The sequence below is a fragment of the Cataglyphis hispanica genome, chromosome 2 (genome assembly GCF_021464435.1).
Source record: "Cataglyphis hispanica isolate Lineage 1 chromosome 2, ULB_Chis1_1.0, whole genome shotgun sequence".
Taxonomy (NCBI): Eukaryota; Metazoa; Arthropoda; class Insecta; order Hymenoptera; family Formicidae; genus Cataglyphis; species Cataglyphis hispanica.
Genome location: NC_065955.1, coordinates 6520781 through 6540534, shown reverse-complemented (window position 1 = coordinate 6540534; position 19754 = coordinate 6520781). Strand labels below are relative to the sequence as shown.

At 30.1% G+C, this 19754-nt stretch overlaps 1 long non-coding RNA gene across 2 annotated transcripts; it reads right to left on the bottom strand.

The window, feature by feature from the left end:
* Window positions 1-15614: 15614 nt before the first annotated feature.
* LOC126858994 (uncharacterized) lies at window positions 15615-17318 on the bottom strand. Of its 2 annotated transcripts, none has more exons than XR_007688736.1 (3): window positions 17097-17318; window positions 16777-17002; window positions 15615-16177 (listed from the first exon to the last, which is right to left on the bottom strand). It is a non-coding gene; the product is annotated as an uncharacterized LOC126858994 (long non-coding RNA). The 2 variants fall into 2 exon arrangements; XR_007688737.1 differs by having other exon boundaries at window positions 16862-17002.
* Window positions 17319-19754: the final 2436 nt, after the last annotated feature.

The following is a 19754-nucleotide window of genomic DNA, read 5'->3' as shown; positions in this document are numbered from 1 at the left end:
GGGAGGGAGAGAGAGAGAAAGAGAGAGAGAGCAAACACTACGATAAATTTCTGAATATATTATAGCGTTTGGTCTCTCTTTAGTTATTATAAATGATAAAAACACAATCTTTTAAATATTTAAAAATAATTTAATATTAAAAAAATCCTTGTGACATCCTGCATGACAATTCTGCATGGCAATTCTGCATGACATGATATATTAAAATGATAAAACAAAATTCTATAATCGACTACATAAATTTGATTTTTGCAAATAGATAAAAATATTAGAAAATTATTCTTTTCTTTGTATAAATATAAAATTTAAAATATGGCAACTTTGGCAGTAATATTTTCTCTCTCTGTTGCCACAAAAATTATATACGTAATATACGTAATATGTAATACAGAATCGTTTTTCCACAACAATGATTTTAATTTCAAGTGTAAAAGTACCATATAAATTAAGACTCGACCTATTTCATTCACGTGAGCTCGAAAGAGCGTAACAAGTGGTACAGAAACAGCACTGTTAGCGATACCGCACATCGAGATTTCCATTGCCATTCTATTTGCAATTCTATTTCTATTCTTATCCGCACGAGTTTGTGCGAACGAGTCGCTGCGCGCCATACATGTGTTCTGTATCTCGTATATCTGCATTCGGAAACTATACACGTGCCGACGTCAATGGAAGCAATTCTTTCGGGGAGACAACAACGGCTATTCGACGAAAATGTCATTCGTGCGATGAATCTGACTCTATGCACGCGTGTGCGAGCGGGATAAAACGCCAGCGAAAAGAAAGGAGAGAGAGAGAGAGAAAGGATGGGCCGCGGGCATCCAAGGTGCGTATTCACGAGCGTGCTCGGCTTGTGACGGAAAGTCGGTCGTACAGTGGAGAAGTGTCGGAACGCGCGTACCTACGGATATACCTATGCGCGGGTCATGGCGCATGTCAGAGCGACGAGGGTGCGGCAGCAACTCGAAGACTTAAACCGCGCCACACAAGGGCGGATCCATCCTTTCATCGCTCGATCGTATTTTCTCCCTGGTACCTGATTGCCGTGCCAACTTCACATTTTCCCGGTTCCCTTATCGCCCGATTTCAATGAATGCTTTTGTACAGGAACGATATTCTACGCTCGACCGTGTAAGGCTGGAGGAGGAAAAAGAGAAAGGGTGTGTGATTTTAAAACTGCTATTTTTATCGGCAAGAAAAATACATACTTGAGCGGTAATTATAAAACGTGCGCGATAGACAATTTCGATAAAAAAAAGATATATATATATATATATATATATATATATATATATATTGTTACATTGAAGTGAATAAATAATCTTTTTATAAAAGCAGTATAAGACTTCCTTATCTCAAATTATAAAGAAAAAGTCATTTGTCTTTAAAAAAAAAATTTTAAAGGGGAGGGAGAAAGTATCATAACTTTTTACTTTTTACTTATTATCTTTCCATCACTCGATACTCTCAATCCCCTCGATATTCAAAATTTGCATGATATAAGTAGTTTGCTAACAATAAGTATCGCAAGAAATTTCCATTAATTTTGCACTTTATCACTTTTATACTAGTTTCTCATGATATGATTTTACCGATTATTTTAATTTATGTAACGTATCTTATGTAATTATCTCTTATTTTTATATAAGAATTTATAACAAATTTATTAATTAAACTTTTATTATAAATCAATAAATATAAACATACATATTTTGCTTTTATATATATGTATATAAATATATATATATATATATATATATCTGCTAAAAAGCGTTACGATTTCATTACGTTATTAAATATTAAAGATATGCACTTTAATTAATCTGTCAATGTATTTGTACATATTACAGTCAAATATTGCGAGATCTTCAATTTGCATAGCATATCATGTTTAATCACAATTATTCTTGTGCGTCATGCAATTTTTAATAAATTCTGTCAACATCCACCCATCTGTTTATTTTCTGTCTGTCTTCTCAATTATATTTAATTGACTTTCTAGCATCAAAGACAAAGTAAACATTCCGAAATCCTAATCTGAATTACACTATGCGATACAGCAACAACTAACAGTACACGAGCTGTCTCTAACTTAGGAGATGCTTGACTGTTTCTCTCTCTCTCTCTCTCTCTCTCTCTCTCTCTCTCTCTCTCTCTCTCTCTCTCTCGCCAAGTTCTACGAAGTTTCTGCGTCACGGGAGATGGTCGAATGTTCGAGGAGAATGGTAATAATTGAACCAAATTTGTCTACCATCTGACGATCCACGATCGCTGGAGGTAACGCGATTAATTTTAGCGGAATATAACCCGATCTGTATGCGCGGAGATAACAATGAATCGATAACCCAAGTAAATTCGTATCTCACGTTCAAGCCCAGTATTTACATAACGCGAAATCTGCGCGAAACACGCACGAAACTTGCCTTTCCCTTTTTTTTTTTTTTCTTATTTTTGAACTCGACCCTTTCCCGAATCGTGATAGACATAGGAATGCCATTCGGGTCAGTCGCAAGCGAGGTGAACGATAACGATGCAAAACTCCTGGTAAACGCGAATACAGAGCGCAAACAAAAACTCGACGCGAACAAACTGAAAGATAAACGTATATAATCGGAAATCGGAAATCATGATGAGTTTCGAAATTCAAACGTCACAGAATTGAGATTGCCCCAAGTTCCTCAATCGTTAATTTACTCGATGTTTGATAAATAACGATGAACGCCCATCCAGAGCTAAATTGCTAGCAAATTCCGACAGCCGACTTTACCACCACACGGATAGATTAGATCGGATATAATTAATCGTGCTTATGACCGTTCGACCTGACGCCAATCGATAAAAGCATTGAATAAAGTTGATGATAGGGTGTTCGCCGTATTCGTGCGATAAATATGATAAATGTGCGTGTAATATAACGCACCCTGATATTATAATAAATAAGTACTGATATATAGAATTACGTCGGACCTTTCAGCAAGAATTAACACATACATATGTGTCATGAGAGTATTCATAATTGAAAACACAAACTGTTTTTCTATTATATATACTTATATATACATACATATATATATATATATATGCGTGTGTGTGTGTGTGTAAATATTTAAAAAAAATGTAAGTACCTGTATTAGCGGACATGCATATTACATGCATTTATCTCTCGCTCAAATGTAGCTACACACATTGCAATTGTGAGATTAAAACAATACATAGATTAATTACGATCTCTATAGACGACCTCACCGAGGATTACGTGCATATATCTGGTTACTTTAATTTTAGTCTTTAATTCCGTTTCAATCCGAAATACAATCTCACACCGTATACAGTGTAATATAATTCTTTCCGTAATTATTTCGTATTCGCGTTCTAAGACCTCGTATCTTCGTGTTTTGCTGTTGGAGCAAAGCGCTTATGACTGTTTTGTCCAAGGATTTCGTTCCCTCTATTAAGCGGATCTTGAGTTGTTGGGGATCCTTCAAGACTGAAGGACTAATAAATCGCTTTGTAAATGGGAAAGCTTATTTTCAATCACTAGCAAACACACGTGCAGCCGATAATGGAAAATAATATATGATAAAGATATTCTTGATATTTATTTTTTTCTTTCTTTTACAAATATAACATAAAACGCTAATTAATCAAACACTAATTGCATGAATTCTTTGTAACGATAGCGCAAGTACGTAAGTAAAAATCTTATTTTATATTATAATAATGTGATTATTATATATTTGTTTAATTTAAAGATACTTGATTTACGTTTGTGTTTATTTAATAGATTTGCTGAAATAGCCCATTTCTTAATAATTACTTATATGATCGTTTACATGTTCAAGTTATAAAATTTAAATTATTAATAAATTAGAAAAATAAAATTATACGTGTTTTATCAAATGTAGGAAAAGTGAAATATAAAAAGAATAAAAAGATGTGTTTTATATATTGTTGCGCGAGAAGATGGGAACGCTCGACGAAATAGGTAATCACGAAGAAGCTCGATAAAGAAAGAAATTGGCTACGTGACGCATTTTCCCGTATTGATATGAGAGCCCAGACGTATAAAACGAATTGCGATAAGCGAGAAAATCAATCTGTTGAACAAGGGGAGAAATGATATCGCAAAAAGAGCATAAGAAATCAACCGCATCGAGGTTCTTTCACACCAATATTATTCATTTCAATGCGAAATTTTCGCTTGTGTCATGATCACATATGTATATCATTCATTAACGTGAAATTTGTACTTGTTTGATGATATGTTGCCTGCAGCGTAAATGAAAGTAACCGAGAAAAGTTGTCAATGGCACGATATACGCGCGAAACGAATATCCTTGCGGTATCGTACGTTACAAGCGACATTCACAAACGAAGACGAGGAAAGCGATGTGCAACAATACCCAGGAGTAATTTCAGTCACGTACAAACCATTCTATTTTTGTTTCCCGGCAAACAATCCTTCGTTTTATGAACAAAAAATTTCTACAAATATTCGCATAACAAACGCGCTTATGCGGGGGACAAATTTATAAAAAAAGCGCTATAAAAGCGAGCGTTGAAGTAAATCTCCGATCGCAAGCAACGAAATTCAACGAGAACAGAAGCATCCTGCAGATTTTATCATATTTATATCAATGAGAAAGTAAGAGATGTATGTCTACTTGTCACATATTCGAATTATTTAGAAACAAAAGTATAAAATTAAAGTTGGACAAATATCACATTTGAAACGTTTTAAAGAAGCATGTTGACGAGCTAGGGAAAGATTCATACGCATCTCCGATCGCAAGCAACGAAATTCAACGAGAACAGAAGCATCCTGCAGATTTTATCATATTTATATCAATGAGAAAGTAAGAGATGTATGTCTACTTGTCACATATTCGAATTATTTAGAAACAAAAGTATAAAATTAAAGTTGGATAAATATCACATTTGAAACGTTTTAAAGAAGCATGTTGACGAGCTAGGGAAAGATTCATACGCAATATTATGAGAAAATGATTTGACCAGAGAAATATGTACACACATTTCCATAAAATAAAAATATCATCGCTGAGTAAAAAGCCACTCGTAAGATTCAAGCCATTTGCAATTAGCGGCTATACACTTTTAACGAACCCAAGGGTATACAGGCGGATTACAGTGCTTTTTTTCACATTAATCGAATATATAATGTTATTATATGTCTTAGCAATAAGACAGAATTGTGCTTCGCATTTTATATCGTTAGCTGTTTTAAATTTAAACCGCATTCGAAATGTATTATATATCGATCGATTGACATCGCAACTATATATATTTAGCGTTTGAAATACATCTCCTATATTAAGAACTTTTTACCTTTGTAAGTTGAGTGCGGAAAAACGAAGATTTACTTGAGATCACGTACGATCGTATTTCACGAAGCTCGACGATGACATTGCACGAAGAAACGTTATAAAGTCGGTTTATATGGTGAAAGCCTCTATAAAGGTGCGACAGCAAAATTAAAAGATCCGATATAATGGGGGAACATTCGCAGGTTATATTGCTTAGAAACGTTGAGACGTGGAGATAGATAGAGACGAGAAACGACAGCCATCGCTCAAAAAACGAGAATACCAATCTGTCGAGACGACCGAGATGAACTCTAGACGGCTACGTTAATTATAGAAACGTAAATTCGTGCGAGTTCGCACCTTAACTTCCCTAATGCGTAGCGCCAGACAAGATTTATGACGATAATTGCGATGTTACGGTCTGACGCGAGCCACACCGATCGATCATGAATCGTGACACGCGAGACAACTTGATGCATATTTACTTAAGCATGTTCGAACGAGACGATGTGTGGCTATATCGAGTCCGCTGCTGCTCGACTTTCTCCCAATCTTAATGCGCTACGCGCATTAAGGCATGACGCGTAAAAAAAAAAGAGAGATTGACGGATTTGCGGAAGATTAAGGAATCTCGTTTTATAACATCGACTCTGATGCTGACAACGCGATATCCTTTAATACTTTTGAATGATTTTCAATCTGGCGGAATTTTATCTTTATACTTTTTGTTTTCACAATAAAAAATTGTATTTTTTTTTTAAGCAAGATATGTGATATTTTTTTCTTTTTTTCTTTTAATAATGTACACTTATTAAGAGAAAATACTTTAATTCAAAAATGAGATTTAAATTTATTTATAAATATATTTTTAAAAATTCTTAATGTCATTTCTAATTGTTTCGAATTATTTCATTACCGTAATAAAAATTACTGGAATAATTTTAGATCCTTGAAAAGTACAGCTAACATCTGTCAATATTCCGGAAAAAGTTACGCAACCTGCATACAATTTTCTTCGTATCCTTTTTGCGCAATACATTCTAAAGTACAATAGCTTGAGATATAAGTATAACTTGATACATGTTCAAGTCATACATGTCGAAGCTATAAAATGGCTGTTTTTATAATTCCAATTCGCTTTTTTTCTTGTTACGTACAAGAGTATTGTAGTTGGCGTATCGTTTCAGAAGTACTTGCATAAAATATGATCTAATGACATTCGCGTTTTAAATGCAGCTATAATGAATCTTATTATGGGTCTTAAAAAAAAAATACGGCACGATGCTACTTTGGATTTTGATATCATACTTCCTAATTTTATCTGCGCACTTCTATTTTATAAATGTTTGCTGTTTTCTGTTTGTTTCTCTCAAAACGGTAGCAAGAAATTTTATAAAAGAAAGATCTTCAATTGTTCGTATTAAACTGCATTGAAAGCCAAAGTACTCTCAAACGCAGTGTATGGCTGAGTTTATATTCAAATTCTATGTAGTGCTTCTTATATTTCTTATCTATTATATTACAATAGCAATAATTAATATTATATTTTTATTTCATTAATTTTTATAGAATTATTTTACCAGCAAATAACTGATTTATCCATTGTTTTGCAATTATATGTTATCGAAGATATCAGTTTTATAAATCAGTTTTTACGCAAGACGACAACCTCATTTAAATGTTTTAACCATATTAATGTTAATAACATTTAGGAAAATATCCGTCGAACAAATAATTTTCTTTGGTAAATATACCGTAATGCATTGAGTTATGAAATAAATATATAGTTAAACATCTCGGGGAAACAATGAGATATTTTTCTTCTTCAACAGAAGGGGAGAGACGAGAAAAAAAATTATGCTACAAAGGGTTGTATGCGCGGTTGCACACTACAATAAGAAACGACGCAGAAAATGAGAAGCAAAAAAAGAAAAAAAAAACACAATGATGAAGCATTATATGTATGTATATATCGTATAATGTGCTATGTGCGATAATAAAATAAATCGAGATAAGGAAGAAAAAGCTATGAGACCGCTTTTTTTCTAGCAAAAAACTTTCATAGTGAAAGCTACATGAGATTGATGCACATAAAATATCGTTTATAAATGTTATTTATTATTAGAGACAGACATTCTTTGTGCTCTATGTGCTGCCCCACATACATATATATAAAGGGAGGCATGATTATTTAAAGTGCATAAAATAATTGAAAAAAAATGCTTTTATATTTCATCTAAATCAAACTAAAAATGTAAAGTAAATATAGATATCGTTATCTCTACGTAAATCGCAAATTACGATTCTCTGTAAAACTTCATTTTCCAAGTCCGGAACACGCAATTGTCGAAACACATCGAAAATCTTACCTGTTATCAAGAAAATAAAAATCGAATATTTTCCCCGGACTCTTACAATTGCTTCCTCGGTAACAACATTGTTTACAAAGAAGAGAAAAAATCAAACTCTCTTCTCATATTTAAATTATGTTTTTATGATTAAAGATACAGCTACAAAACGCTTTTATATATATGTTTTATAAGGATTCAGTATTTCTCTGATTTCAGGCTATAATTATTTCCGAAAAAGTTAATTGTTAATTGTTAATGAAAGTAATTTTCTTTTTATATTTACATTTTTATTTTTATATTTATATTACTTCCTATACTTACAGAAATATTTATGTATGTATGAATTATAGTAAAATTATATTGTAGAAATACTTGGCAAAAAAAGAGTTTAGAAGTCGTAAAGATTAATTTATATAAAAAATATTACTTATATTACATTTTAAACTTTCACTAATTTTTAAACTTGTATTTTTTATTTTTATTACATTTAAATATATGTTCTTTATCTTTATTACATTTTTAGCTCTAAATATTGTAAGTATTGTTAATTTAAGACTTCTTTTTTATGCGATATAAATTGTAAATTAAATGTTACACAAAGTAATCTGTACTAATTTTATATAATTTTGCAACATTAAATGTTTTATTTGTTCATTTAAGTTTTAGTAATCACAACTGTCAAATTTATATTCATTCACAGCTCGGTTTTAATATCTTTTTCCTAACATAATTTTTATTATATAAACATTCAATATGTGTAAATAAAAATATTAAATGTGCATATAACAAAATATAAAGGTACAGGAGAAAATAAAATTTGATTTTTATGTAAGAAAACCAGTAGAATTTTAAAGATATTAGATTTACACGTAATTTTTCCAAAATAATATACACATACGTTTCATTATTATTTATTTTCTGATTCTTTTAATTAATTATACGCAAAGACAAATTTTAAAATAAATAAAAAACCAAATTTTTTGTTTATAGCTAAAAGAATATAATCACATATTAAAAACGTACTGTAATAAAATTTTATCTTTTATACTTAGTATGTTAATATTTAATTTAAAGAAGAATTTTAATTTAACAATATATTTAATTTAATAATATATAAGAAATTGATTTTAGATAAATAACTAAGGGAATAATTATTGAAAGGATAATGTTTTGTTAATCACACTCTTTTGCCATCAAATATTTGATCAAAGTTGAATAAAGCTCAAACTTTTTGAAATGCCCATGTTATTTTTCGCAATTTTTAATAAATTTTTTCAACAGAAACTGTTCCTTATATACTCTCAAACAATACGTATTTCAATATACAAATATACATATGTATCTTTTCATATTTTCCTGCCGCGCGACAACGCGTGCACCGGCATTTTCCAACGTGAAAATAGGAAATGATGAGTGACATTGACGTAAGCGGAAAAATATTCGGAAACTAACTAAAGTATCCTTGCTTTGATATTCAATCGTGCAACCATCCCTCGCGCGGCGGGAGATGGCGGTTTTAGTCGACAAAATTTGAATTTTAAATTCGCATGCATGTGGCACGCGCGAGACACGCTTTCTCTCACATGCAGACCACACGTTCGTTTACCCCTTTACCTCACAGCATCCTGTCGTGCGTGACAAGCGCCTGTCATGCGGTATTTGATAACTTCCTTCATGCGTTCGGTCGGACACGTTCCTCTTTCAACAACGCTCGGAGAGCAACGAGAAGCGCGTCGTGAATTAGCATGCGGATGTAAAAACGTCCGCGACGTTGACGTGATGAAAAGAAAGTCGCGCGAGGGATGAGACAGTGTCACGTGCGCGAACAGGAAGTTAACATACACGAGCAACGTGATCGTGTGCGCGGTGAAAACAAAGCGCGGGATTTCACCGAAATCAGCGAGAAGAAAACGCGTCTTCGCGAGATGAGCACGCACTGCCCCGTGGATGAGACGCGACGCACACGGCCGTGACTACTTTGGCGTCGCGGCGCCGGCGACGACTACGACGACCACTATGACAATGACGACGTCGACGCCGACGCGTGCTACTAGAGACCGGCAGTTCAGGGTGTAAGGGGGAAATATAAAGGGGATGCGCATGCGTGTCTCTTCTCTCTCACGGCTCTCGCGTCCGATTAAACGCAGGTTTCTTCCACGTTGCGGCCTCCCCCGCGACAGATTCCTATTCCATCTCGCATCATTATTGCGATCGGGCAAGCGAGAGCTTGTCGGAGAATTCTTTTGATAAAAAATTGTTGAGCTGTCCTTTTTATGATCGTGCATATCTTCCCAATTCACGAAGGATTCGTATTGGAGATGTAAAAATTAAAATATATTAAATTATTTTTTGAAATCTCTCGTTCTCTCGTGTTTATTAAGTTTAAATTATGCAACACAAATTTCATTAAGAAAGAGTAAATTGCTATATGAAGTGTTTTGAATGCCATGAGGTCGCTCATTGATATGTAAATAAAGTGTATTTAATTATATTGAGATGAATTATATATACATATAAATAGAAGCAATTAGAAAATAAATAAGAAACACATTTATTAAAGGCATTGCAATATTTTTAGATATCATACTTCGACGTACAATGTTTAGTTCGCAGTTTAATTTTACAAAGTTAATTAAAATTCACGACATACATTGATAAAGTCTTTCATATAAAAAAAATATATTAATTAAATAACATAATCCAAAAGTAGTTATTTTTGTCGAGATTTATCTTCTATCCTTTTCATCTTGTACGAGAACTTGTAACAATTTCTTATTTACGAATTCTCTCACAGACGTGACAATTTGCCCATCTAAGGGTCAGGCATCCCGTCGCAAGCACTATCAACTCAGTCGCTCTATTTCGCTTGGCACTATACCATGAAGTATATTTTGGCTTTTATAGAAGAGGCTCTTCGCTACTCTTTAGTTCCAGTCTACGTTGCTCCTGTGTATAAGAATACACATACAGAGAAAGAATAAAATTTCCACGATGTACTCTTACATCGCTTTTATTTCGTTTCCTAACAACAATTGTCTCGGAATAGCACAACTCAGAAATTGAAATCGGTTGTTTTTCTCACTTGTATAAATAACAAAGTGATTTATTCAGCTCTATCTATTATATAATAAATGTACCAATAACGAAATATACAGAGTGTTTCTAAATAAATGCAAAAAATTTTTGGAGACAATTCTTTGTCAAAAATTAATGATGGTCTTTCATATATTTCTATATCTTTCTCCGAAGAGTTACACTTCTTCAAAAGAGGAGGTAAATATTAAGTTTTCTTTTAATTAGAATTTTGTATTGCTGTTGGTTTATTTTTTTTTCAAACATTTACTATAATTTTGTTTTGCTTTATTTAATCTAAAATTTCTCGTAATTCTATTTATGCCGTTTAGCACGGTGTTGTACATAATAATGTATTTTATTTTTTTTCTGAAAAACTATTAATTTTACAAAAAAAAAAAAATAGAAAAAATAAAAAAGTTTCTAAAGGAATCAAGCTTTCTAACATATTTTTTTCGATGAGCACATTCCGGTCCATTAAAAAATTCTAATAAAAAACTGAATAAAGGTTGTTAATTTCATCTCCTTATAACAATACAGAAAGATTAAAAAATATTAATAAGTATCCTTTCTACCAGTGAAAAATTTCCACCAAATTTCATTTTTCAACTTGTCCAAAATTTGAAAAAAAAAATTTAATTTTTACTTCCCCCTTTAAAAAAGTATAACTCCTTAGGAAGGAATGTAGGAGTATATGTTTATATGAAAGATCCCTCTTAATTTTCGACAAAGAATATCTCCTAAAATTTTTCGCATTTAGAAACACCCTGTATATTGCAATATAAATCTAATATGTATGATAAGATACCGATAAAGATAAATGCTCGATTAGAAAAAGGCACATGATATAAATATGCTAATCTCTATTGTAAAATTTCATCTAGACGAACGTAATGAATCTAATTTTCCAAGAATTTTTTTCTTTTCGTGCAAATTTGTATTCTCTACGATATAAATATGGTAATTGCAATCATAAAGTTTCAAGTGGGCACCCAGTCACTTCAGAACTTCAATATCGTGTCTTTTTCCGAGTTCAGTTCATCCTTCGACAACTTGTGACTTATCGGTTCTTTTGGTTTAGGAAAATCAAGAAGAAATCGTATATAGATCATATATAGATCATAATTTGTATAAAAAAAGTCACCGATATTTTTTGAAAATATATTATAATTAAAATATATTATAAATATTATAAATATATATATATATATATATATATATATATATATATATATATATATATATATATATTATAATGCGCATCAAAATTTGTGTAAAGTAAAGTGTGATGTTTCGGAGCATGGCGCACGTGTGTGAATCGAATCAAATATTCCGGCAATGGAAAAATTTTGAGACGTTCTATCGCTAGTAGAGAATATTGCCCCGATATGCTTCCTCTGAAACTTTGATGAAAATGCACGGACGAAAAACGCGGTTGTTCACATCTCCATTGATTAAACTTTCAGCGACTAATGCTTGTGCAATGGAATCATCTCGCACGTGTTTTAATAAAAACTCATCAAAATGTATCAAATTTAAAAATTTATAAAATAATATGGCTACTATAATCTCATGTTACATTGGAATTTTTATTTCTATATGGAAATAATTTTATACCGAAATTCATACCGATTAAACATTTGTCTTATCATAGTAAACCTACACTTGCATATTATAAAACTTTTTTAAAAAAGGTACATCTGTCTTATTATCATAAAAAAACTTTTAAATAATAAGATAAATATTTATATAATAAGATTTAAAATAGTATAGGAATGTACGCCTATATAATATAAATGGATTTATGTGTCTGTGTTTATGTTTCTGAAATAGTAATCTATTCCACCTGTATATATAAAAAAAATTTGTTGCTTTTTGTTAAAATATCTTTTATGAAAACACGACTCCAAATTAATTAAATGGCTTAATCGATTACGACAAACCAATGTAGATAGATATTAGTATCATTCAACAGCGTAAATCGATGTTAAGTAAACAGGAAACTAGGATAGCCAATTTAGTTAGCCAGCGTTTAGTTTAATGGGAATGCTACGAGACTGTTAGTATCTTGCAACGCTTTCAAAGAAGCGAATGTTTAATGTTTAATGCAACTTGGCAGTCTTGACGTTCGATAACTCAAATTTGCTGACTAGAAATCGCTAAGTTGTTAAGAAGACGAAGTTTGTTTCCGACAAAATACGCATTACACTTTAGAGTATATCTTAAACAGAAAGTTATTTATTTATAGAATAAGTTATATATATAGAATCTTTTTGATCAGATAGGTCAATCAATTTCTGAATATGGTTTAGTTAAATATGACAGAAAAAAGTAAGATGTAATTACTCTTTCTCCCCACATCTATTATAAAATACACTCTTAATTATTATATGAATAAATTTATCAAATTATTTAATTTTATCTGCATTGTTCTCGATAAATTTATATTATTAATACAAAACATTAACTAAGAAAAAAAAACAACAAAAGATATGTATTATATATAATTTATGTAATTTATATAATTTATGTAATTTATGTAATTTATATAATTTAATAAAAATTAATACTTTCCAATTTAATTAAATAATAAAATTATTTTTTTCAAATCGTTTTTATTAACAAAAAATTAAAAAAAAATTTAGATATTACAATTTGATTTGTTTTATTTGCAAAAAAATTTATCATAAAATAAAAAATAATATAAAATAGTATTGCAAATTAAATGAAAAAAATTTCTGCAGCGCAGTTTGATTTATTTCACAGTGGATATATTCGATATATTTGCTATTATCTTTTTCAATGTTTTGGAGAACATTTTACGCAAATATTGTGAAATGCTAAAGCAATAATCCTACGATTTGCTACTTTAATTTTGAATTGTACATCAGTATATCTCCGAGGATTGTATCAAATTTACGAATTCAATCTAACGCAGAAAGATTCCTTTATCTACCGCAGGAATCACCCGTGCGAGCATATATTCATTACATGAATGTCTGTTCCATTAAAAAGTAATTAACAAGAACATCGATTTACATTAACTATCCGTTATTCATTATATTAATCCCTGATTTAAAACCGATATTGATCCCAGAATCAATGGTCCATTTCATTTCTGACTACACATATGGCGGAAATATTAATCCCCGCAGAAAACATCGCGTTGTTTTAGAATAAAAAAAAATTTGAATCCAATAAACTAACTTTTATCTCTTTTTAAAGGATACTAAAAAAATAATTTAAAAAAGCTCAGAAATAATTACTAAAAATAACTAAGCTAATAACTCTCTATTGTAAATATTATTATTTTTTCTATAGATTATTAATTGCATTATTATATAGTTGTATAACTGTTTACATGTGTTTGAAAAAAAAAAATATATATATAATATTTAAATTATAATATAGTTATTAAAAGCACAATTTTACGTTAAAATAAAAGTTAAATTGAATCCGCTTTTAGCGCAGGCCGAAGTCATAATGTTCTTAAATAAGTAAGTAAGAATATCAATAATCTTGCGCGGCAGGAGACTTTTCTCGTTTACATAAAATAATTTTTGCAATAAACGTCTTCAATGCGCAATTTACGTATAATTTAAACGAAGCAAACGCGAGAAATTAAATTGTAACGCTGGTGTGTGACGTTAATTATTTTAAATTTTAGTAATCTGATTTCAAAAACCAGTTGTTATTGTAATAATTATGCATACATAAAATTAATTCATTGTTAGATAAATATTCTAATATATGTTATATATATATTTTGAACTATATTTTGGTCCTCAATATTTTTGTTGCAAAATATCATACTTCACTTTTTTCTTAACTAACATTTAACTGTTTTTATTTTTAAAGAAAGTTGAAAAAGCTTTTTTTATAAATAAAGCATTTGAATTTAAGACACCAAAAAATATATAATTATATCTTTAGAAGAAAATGAAAATTTTGAATGTTGATAAAGTCTAGATAAATTGTGTTTATGTCATGTGAAATATATATTAAATTTGGAACATCATCAAATGCACATTACAAAATTAAGCTGCTCCAATCTGTATACTTTATAATATGTATATGTGATATTTATTATATATACATAAATTTATCTAAATAAGCTTTGTGTTTGAAATTGCACATAATTTAATAAACGGGTGAATGAAATTTTCTCTACTCAATAATCACGGGATATCGGGAGCACTTTCCATGAATGAATGGATACTTTCAATTATACTCGTAATTTGAACACGAAAGGAAACAGAAAATCGAATGACGTCATACCGGAACTGGAACACGAAATGGTAACCATTAGAAATTCGTTACTCAACTCGATGTATCTCGAAGTGATTTATACGACAAACGCGTCGTAGGATAACGTTTTCAGAGGAAAGGGATGAAAGATCAAGGATTCAGAACTTTGACCCGACAGAAATTTGTCAAGACATACATTATCTACTACTTGTGGTTGAGTAATCTACGCAGATAGAAAACCGTCATTATACATTATCTGAAATAATAATTAAAGATAGTCAAATTATTCTCGTTAGTAAATTATTACAATTTTTCATACATTTAACTTTTATTTTGGCTTATTATATTAAAATTGTAATTTCAATTATTACTATTAACAATTATTGGTATTGATCATTGTTTTATATGTATTCATAACTGTGAATTATTCGTTCAATCAATTATTCATTATTATAAATATTATATTCATAAAATACGTCCTACTTGTAATAATAAATTAAATATTGCAAATAAGTTTAATCAAAATTGTTTTCTTAATCATATTTTATAAATGTACAATGTTTTAATGTCTTAGCATGTCAAGCATGCAAAAGTGATATTACAAACATCGTTGCAACTTTATCAATATATATCATATAAGTCAATCTGTACAGCTTGAGAGAGATCCTAATTTAATCTACGTTTGATGTTTTTGTCGAAAGAAATAACTACAAATAAAATTCTTCCTTTCCTTCTCCCTCCCTCCTGCCCTACTGGCCATATTTCATCAAATTGTAGCGTCGTTTTCTGTTCGCGAAGAAAATCATATTACGAGATGCTCTTATTCCTGCAACGTCAGTTCGTCATGTTATTGCACACCATACATCATAAATCCGTTATTCCACGGACGCATGTATATTGGGTACGCACACGCGGTCGCGCCATCGTCGGCACGTAAATTTATTGAAATGTGTCGTGAGTAGATGTACGCGTATCACAGTGTGCACGCAGCCGACAAGTCCCTCATATTACTGGTCACGAAAGGGCATGAATTATTATCGGATACCAGATAGATACACCGAGTTTGTTCGCTCGATTGCTCGGTCCTATAAATCGCAAAGACTTCAATAACGATAAGCTTCGCAATTCAACGAATGATCGGTGATTTACTGTTCATCTTCGGGCGGTTCTTTCTTATTTCTGAAATTTGATATTGCCACGATTAAGACAGAAAGATAGTTTAATTTACAGATCTCCATAGGGACGATCAAGAAAAATCAAGTTTGTTGCTGAGCGATGCGTATCACATATACATGCAAGTATATAAATGTATTTTTTTAATTATTAAATAATATATTAAAATAAAAACTTTGAAAATTTTCTATTGCTATTGCCATATGAAATACGATTAATTATATATATTGTAAAATTTTCATAAATTATTTGCATTTATTATTCTGATCTATGACTTTATTGTACATGTGTGTGTGTGAATTAATTTTTATTACAGATGAGAACAAGATTTTGTATTTCTTTTTTTGTCTCTGTTTTTTTCATTTTACTTTGTTAAAAATTAAATATTATATTAAAAGTTTTTCAAACATCGAAGATTTGATTTATTGCAATATCATATCCATATATATTAATATTTATAAGCTCTCATCGATCAGACTTAATGTAATGCTCTAACTTAACTAACAATAAGTTAACTATAATAAGTATAATAAGTTAACTTTTCAAGAAAAAAGTTGTATGAGAATTTAACTTATATGAATAAGTTAAATTTTATGTATATTTACGTGTCGAAACATTCGTAACTTCCAATGGTAAAAATTGGATTGTATACACCGTAAGAAAGTAGAAAAGTTTCGTCGAATAGCATACCCAAGTGTATTCGGGATTGTCAATAGCTTTTAAATCAATACTTGCTACAGCGAATGGTTTATTCCGTATCGTCCAGTTTGGCATTTTTATAACGTCTTATTCTCCATCTCGCTTTGTCCTTTGCTTTTAAGTCACGAATCGCTGAAAATTTATGCACGCTAAGTTATTGCTGTTTAAACTTTCGTATGAGTAATATATGTTTGTATATATTTGAAAATTTATGCAATAAGATTACCACTCGGCAAGGAAGAATAATCACCGTGAATAACAATTGAGAGATTACGATTTCAAGTTCTCCAAAGTTTCGATGTTCTCTCTGAAATTCGATCTTCGTGAGATTTATTCAGTGAGAATAAGGTAACTGCGATTGCATAAATAAGGTGCGCGTGATTGCACATCGAGGTTTAATGATTCTAAATTGAACATCGATTGTGGCTCCAACCATGTTAAAGGAGCTCGTTTAAAATTCGCGAGTTTATGTCCTTTTAAGAAAATATTATAATATGTATGTGAAAAAAGATTTTGTAAATTATTACAATAGAAATGGATGAAAGAAAACTTGTAACGAGCGCATTCATTCTATTTAAAAGATCTAAACTTAGGGCTTGAAACGATCATTTTTGCCGCTAAAATTTACAGAAAACAACAAAACAAGAGAATCTCATAAAAGTTTCAGAAATACTAAAATTTTGGAAGCTTATTTACGTACTCATATTTACACGTATATTGACGTACTTATTGACTAATGTATGATATAATATTGTAATATCGTAAAAATGCAAGTTTTTTTTTCAAATATTGCAAAAATACAAGTTTGTAATTGTAAAATAAAAATTGCATCATATTTGAAAAAAATTTATAATTTACAATTTAGTTGAAGTGCTCTTCTGTATGCAAATTTAATAACTATTATCTATTCGTGAGATATTCATAATTTTAAAATTTCGGAATAAATATTAAATTTATTTTATTCGCGTACAAAATTAATTAATATTTACATAAAGTTTATTTATAAAAGATAATTACTAAAAAATTATAACAATATTATACATAAAATTATAGTAAAATCCGCGGTAGCAAAAACAAAATAATTTTTTCAGAATAAAATATCGCAAGTTATTTAGATGCTGTAATCAAAATTGGTTGCTTTTCATAAAAAAAATAAGAAGCTCGTAAAAATATTCTGTGAAGTCAGAGTGAAAAGTTTTTATAAAATGAATAATTACCCCGATGATTTATTATGGTTGCTTTCATCAGTTTCTACCGTAACTTATTAAGAATTTAATTTCATTTAAGTCACAATTTTTATGCCGCTTCTTATATTGAATTAATAATGTCCTGTCCGTGAAATTCTGGAAATATCTTGTTATTTATATAATATGCAAGAAGGAAATGGACGCATCAACTATGTCAGAACACTTCATAAATCTAATACATTTTGAGACATTTCATAAATTTGACATTGCGCAATTGCACACTTTTAGCTTTTCAAAATATAAAATTAATATATGATATAAAATTAATAATTAATATATGTGTTAAAATAAAGATTTGCTCTGTAGAATTAAATAGTTTTTATTTTCATGAAATTTTCTGTACAATCATAAAATTTTCGTGGTATAGTCACTATAAAAAAAAATTAGTTTGTTGATATAAAAATAAATATTTACAATTTTGAGATTAAATTATATTCTATAGAGCAAATCTTTACTTTGACTTATAAATTAATTATTAATTTTATATTTCAAAAGACTAAAAGCTTGCTTTATATGCAATGTCAAATCCATTAATCTCGAAATGTATTAGATTTATTAATTTTTTACATAGGATCCCTCCGGTTTCTCCTTAAATATAAATATTGTTAAAAAAGTATAGAGTATGCAGATATTAATATGTAACATATCATTAGTTTATCATACGAGGTGGATAATGAATATTTTTCATGATAAAATTTTCATATATATTCCATTTTTTTAAAGTTTCTAAATTTAATTATTTAAAAAATTTTTTTCTTTAACTCCCGGTTCTTATTTTCATATTTTCTAGAAATTAATTTTTATGAAAATTTCTGAAATATATAAAATGTATTATACAAATTTACTCGTGTCACATTTTCAATAAATCATATTTATTTTACGCAATTGAATTCATTAAATGTATTTTACATAATATACGATTTTTCATCGACATCTATAAAAGAATCCCTCTGCAAGCAGATTCATATATAACGAGATTCTCCCATCGTACTCCTAGTACGCAAATAATTAATATGTAAAGAGAGCTCTAATTGACGAGTTCGATCGAGAGAATGAATGCCATTAATTGCAACGTGCATAATGATTGGGATCCATCGATTTGATGATATAGTACTCAAATAATGTGCAAACAATTTGACTAAAAAATACTTATAATCCGCTTTTAGTCTGAATACAAACTAACCGTCGTCGAAAATTTTAAATAATTTTTCAGCACTTTATAAATATTGAAATAGTTGATTGTTAAACAGGATTCGTATTCAAATGTTTATTCAAGTTTTAATTTTAACAAACCATCTTGTCAAACATAGCGCGCAAAAAGTATTTGCTTTCGGAACAAGAAAAATCCGATTGTATCGGGTGTACATTACACATATTTAATACGATTTTTCGCTGATTGTTTGATTATGAATATTATGATGAAAATATACTTTTGAATTTCGCAGATCAAAATTCTTTGCATTAGCGAGTCCTAACGAAGGGTCGTACATTTACTCTCGCACTTTAATTCTTGAATTATTCATGGCCGAGTAACCAACACAAGGTATTGTTCGCACCGGCACAAACAGTTGGACACATATTGCAACGAAGATGAGACGAAGATAATAACTCATACTCGGTTTCTCCGCGCCTTGCGT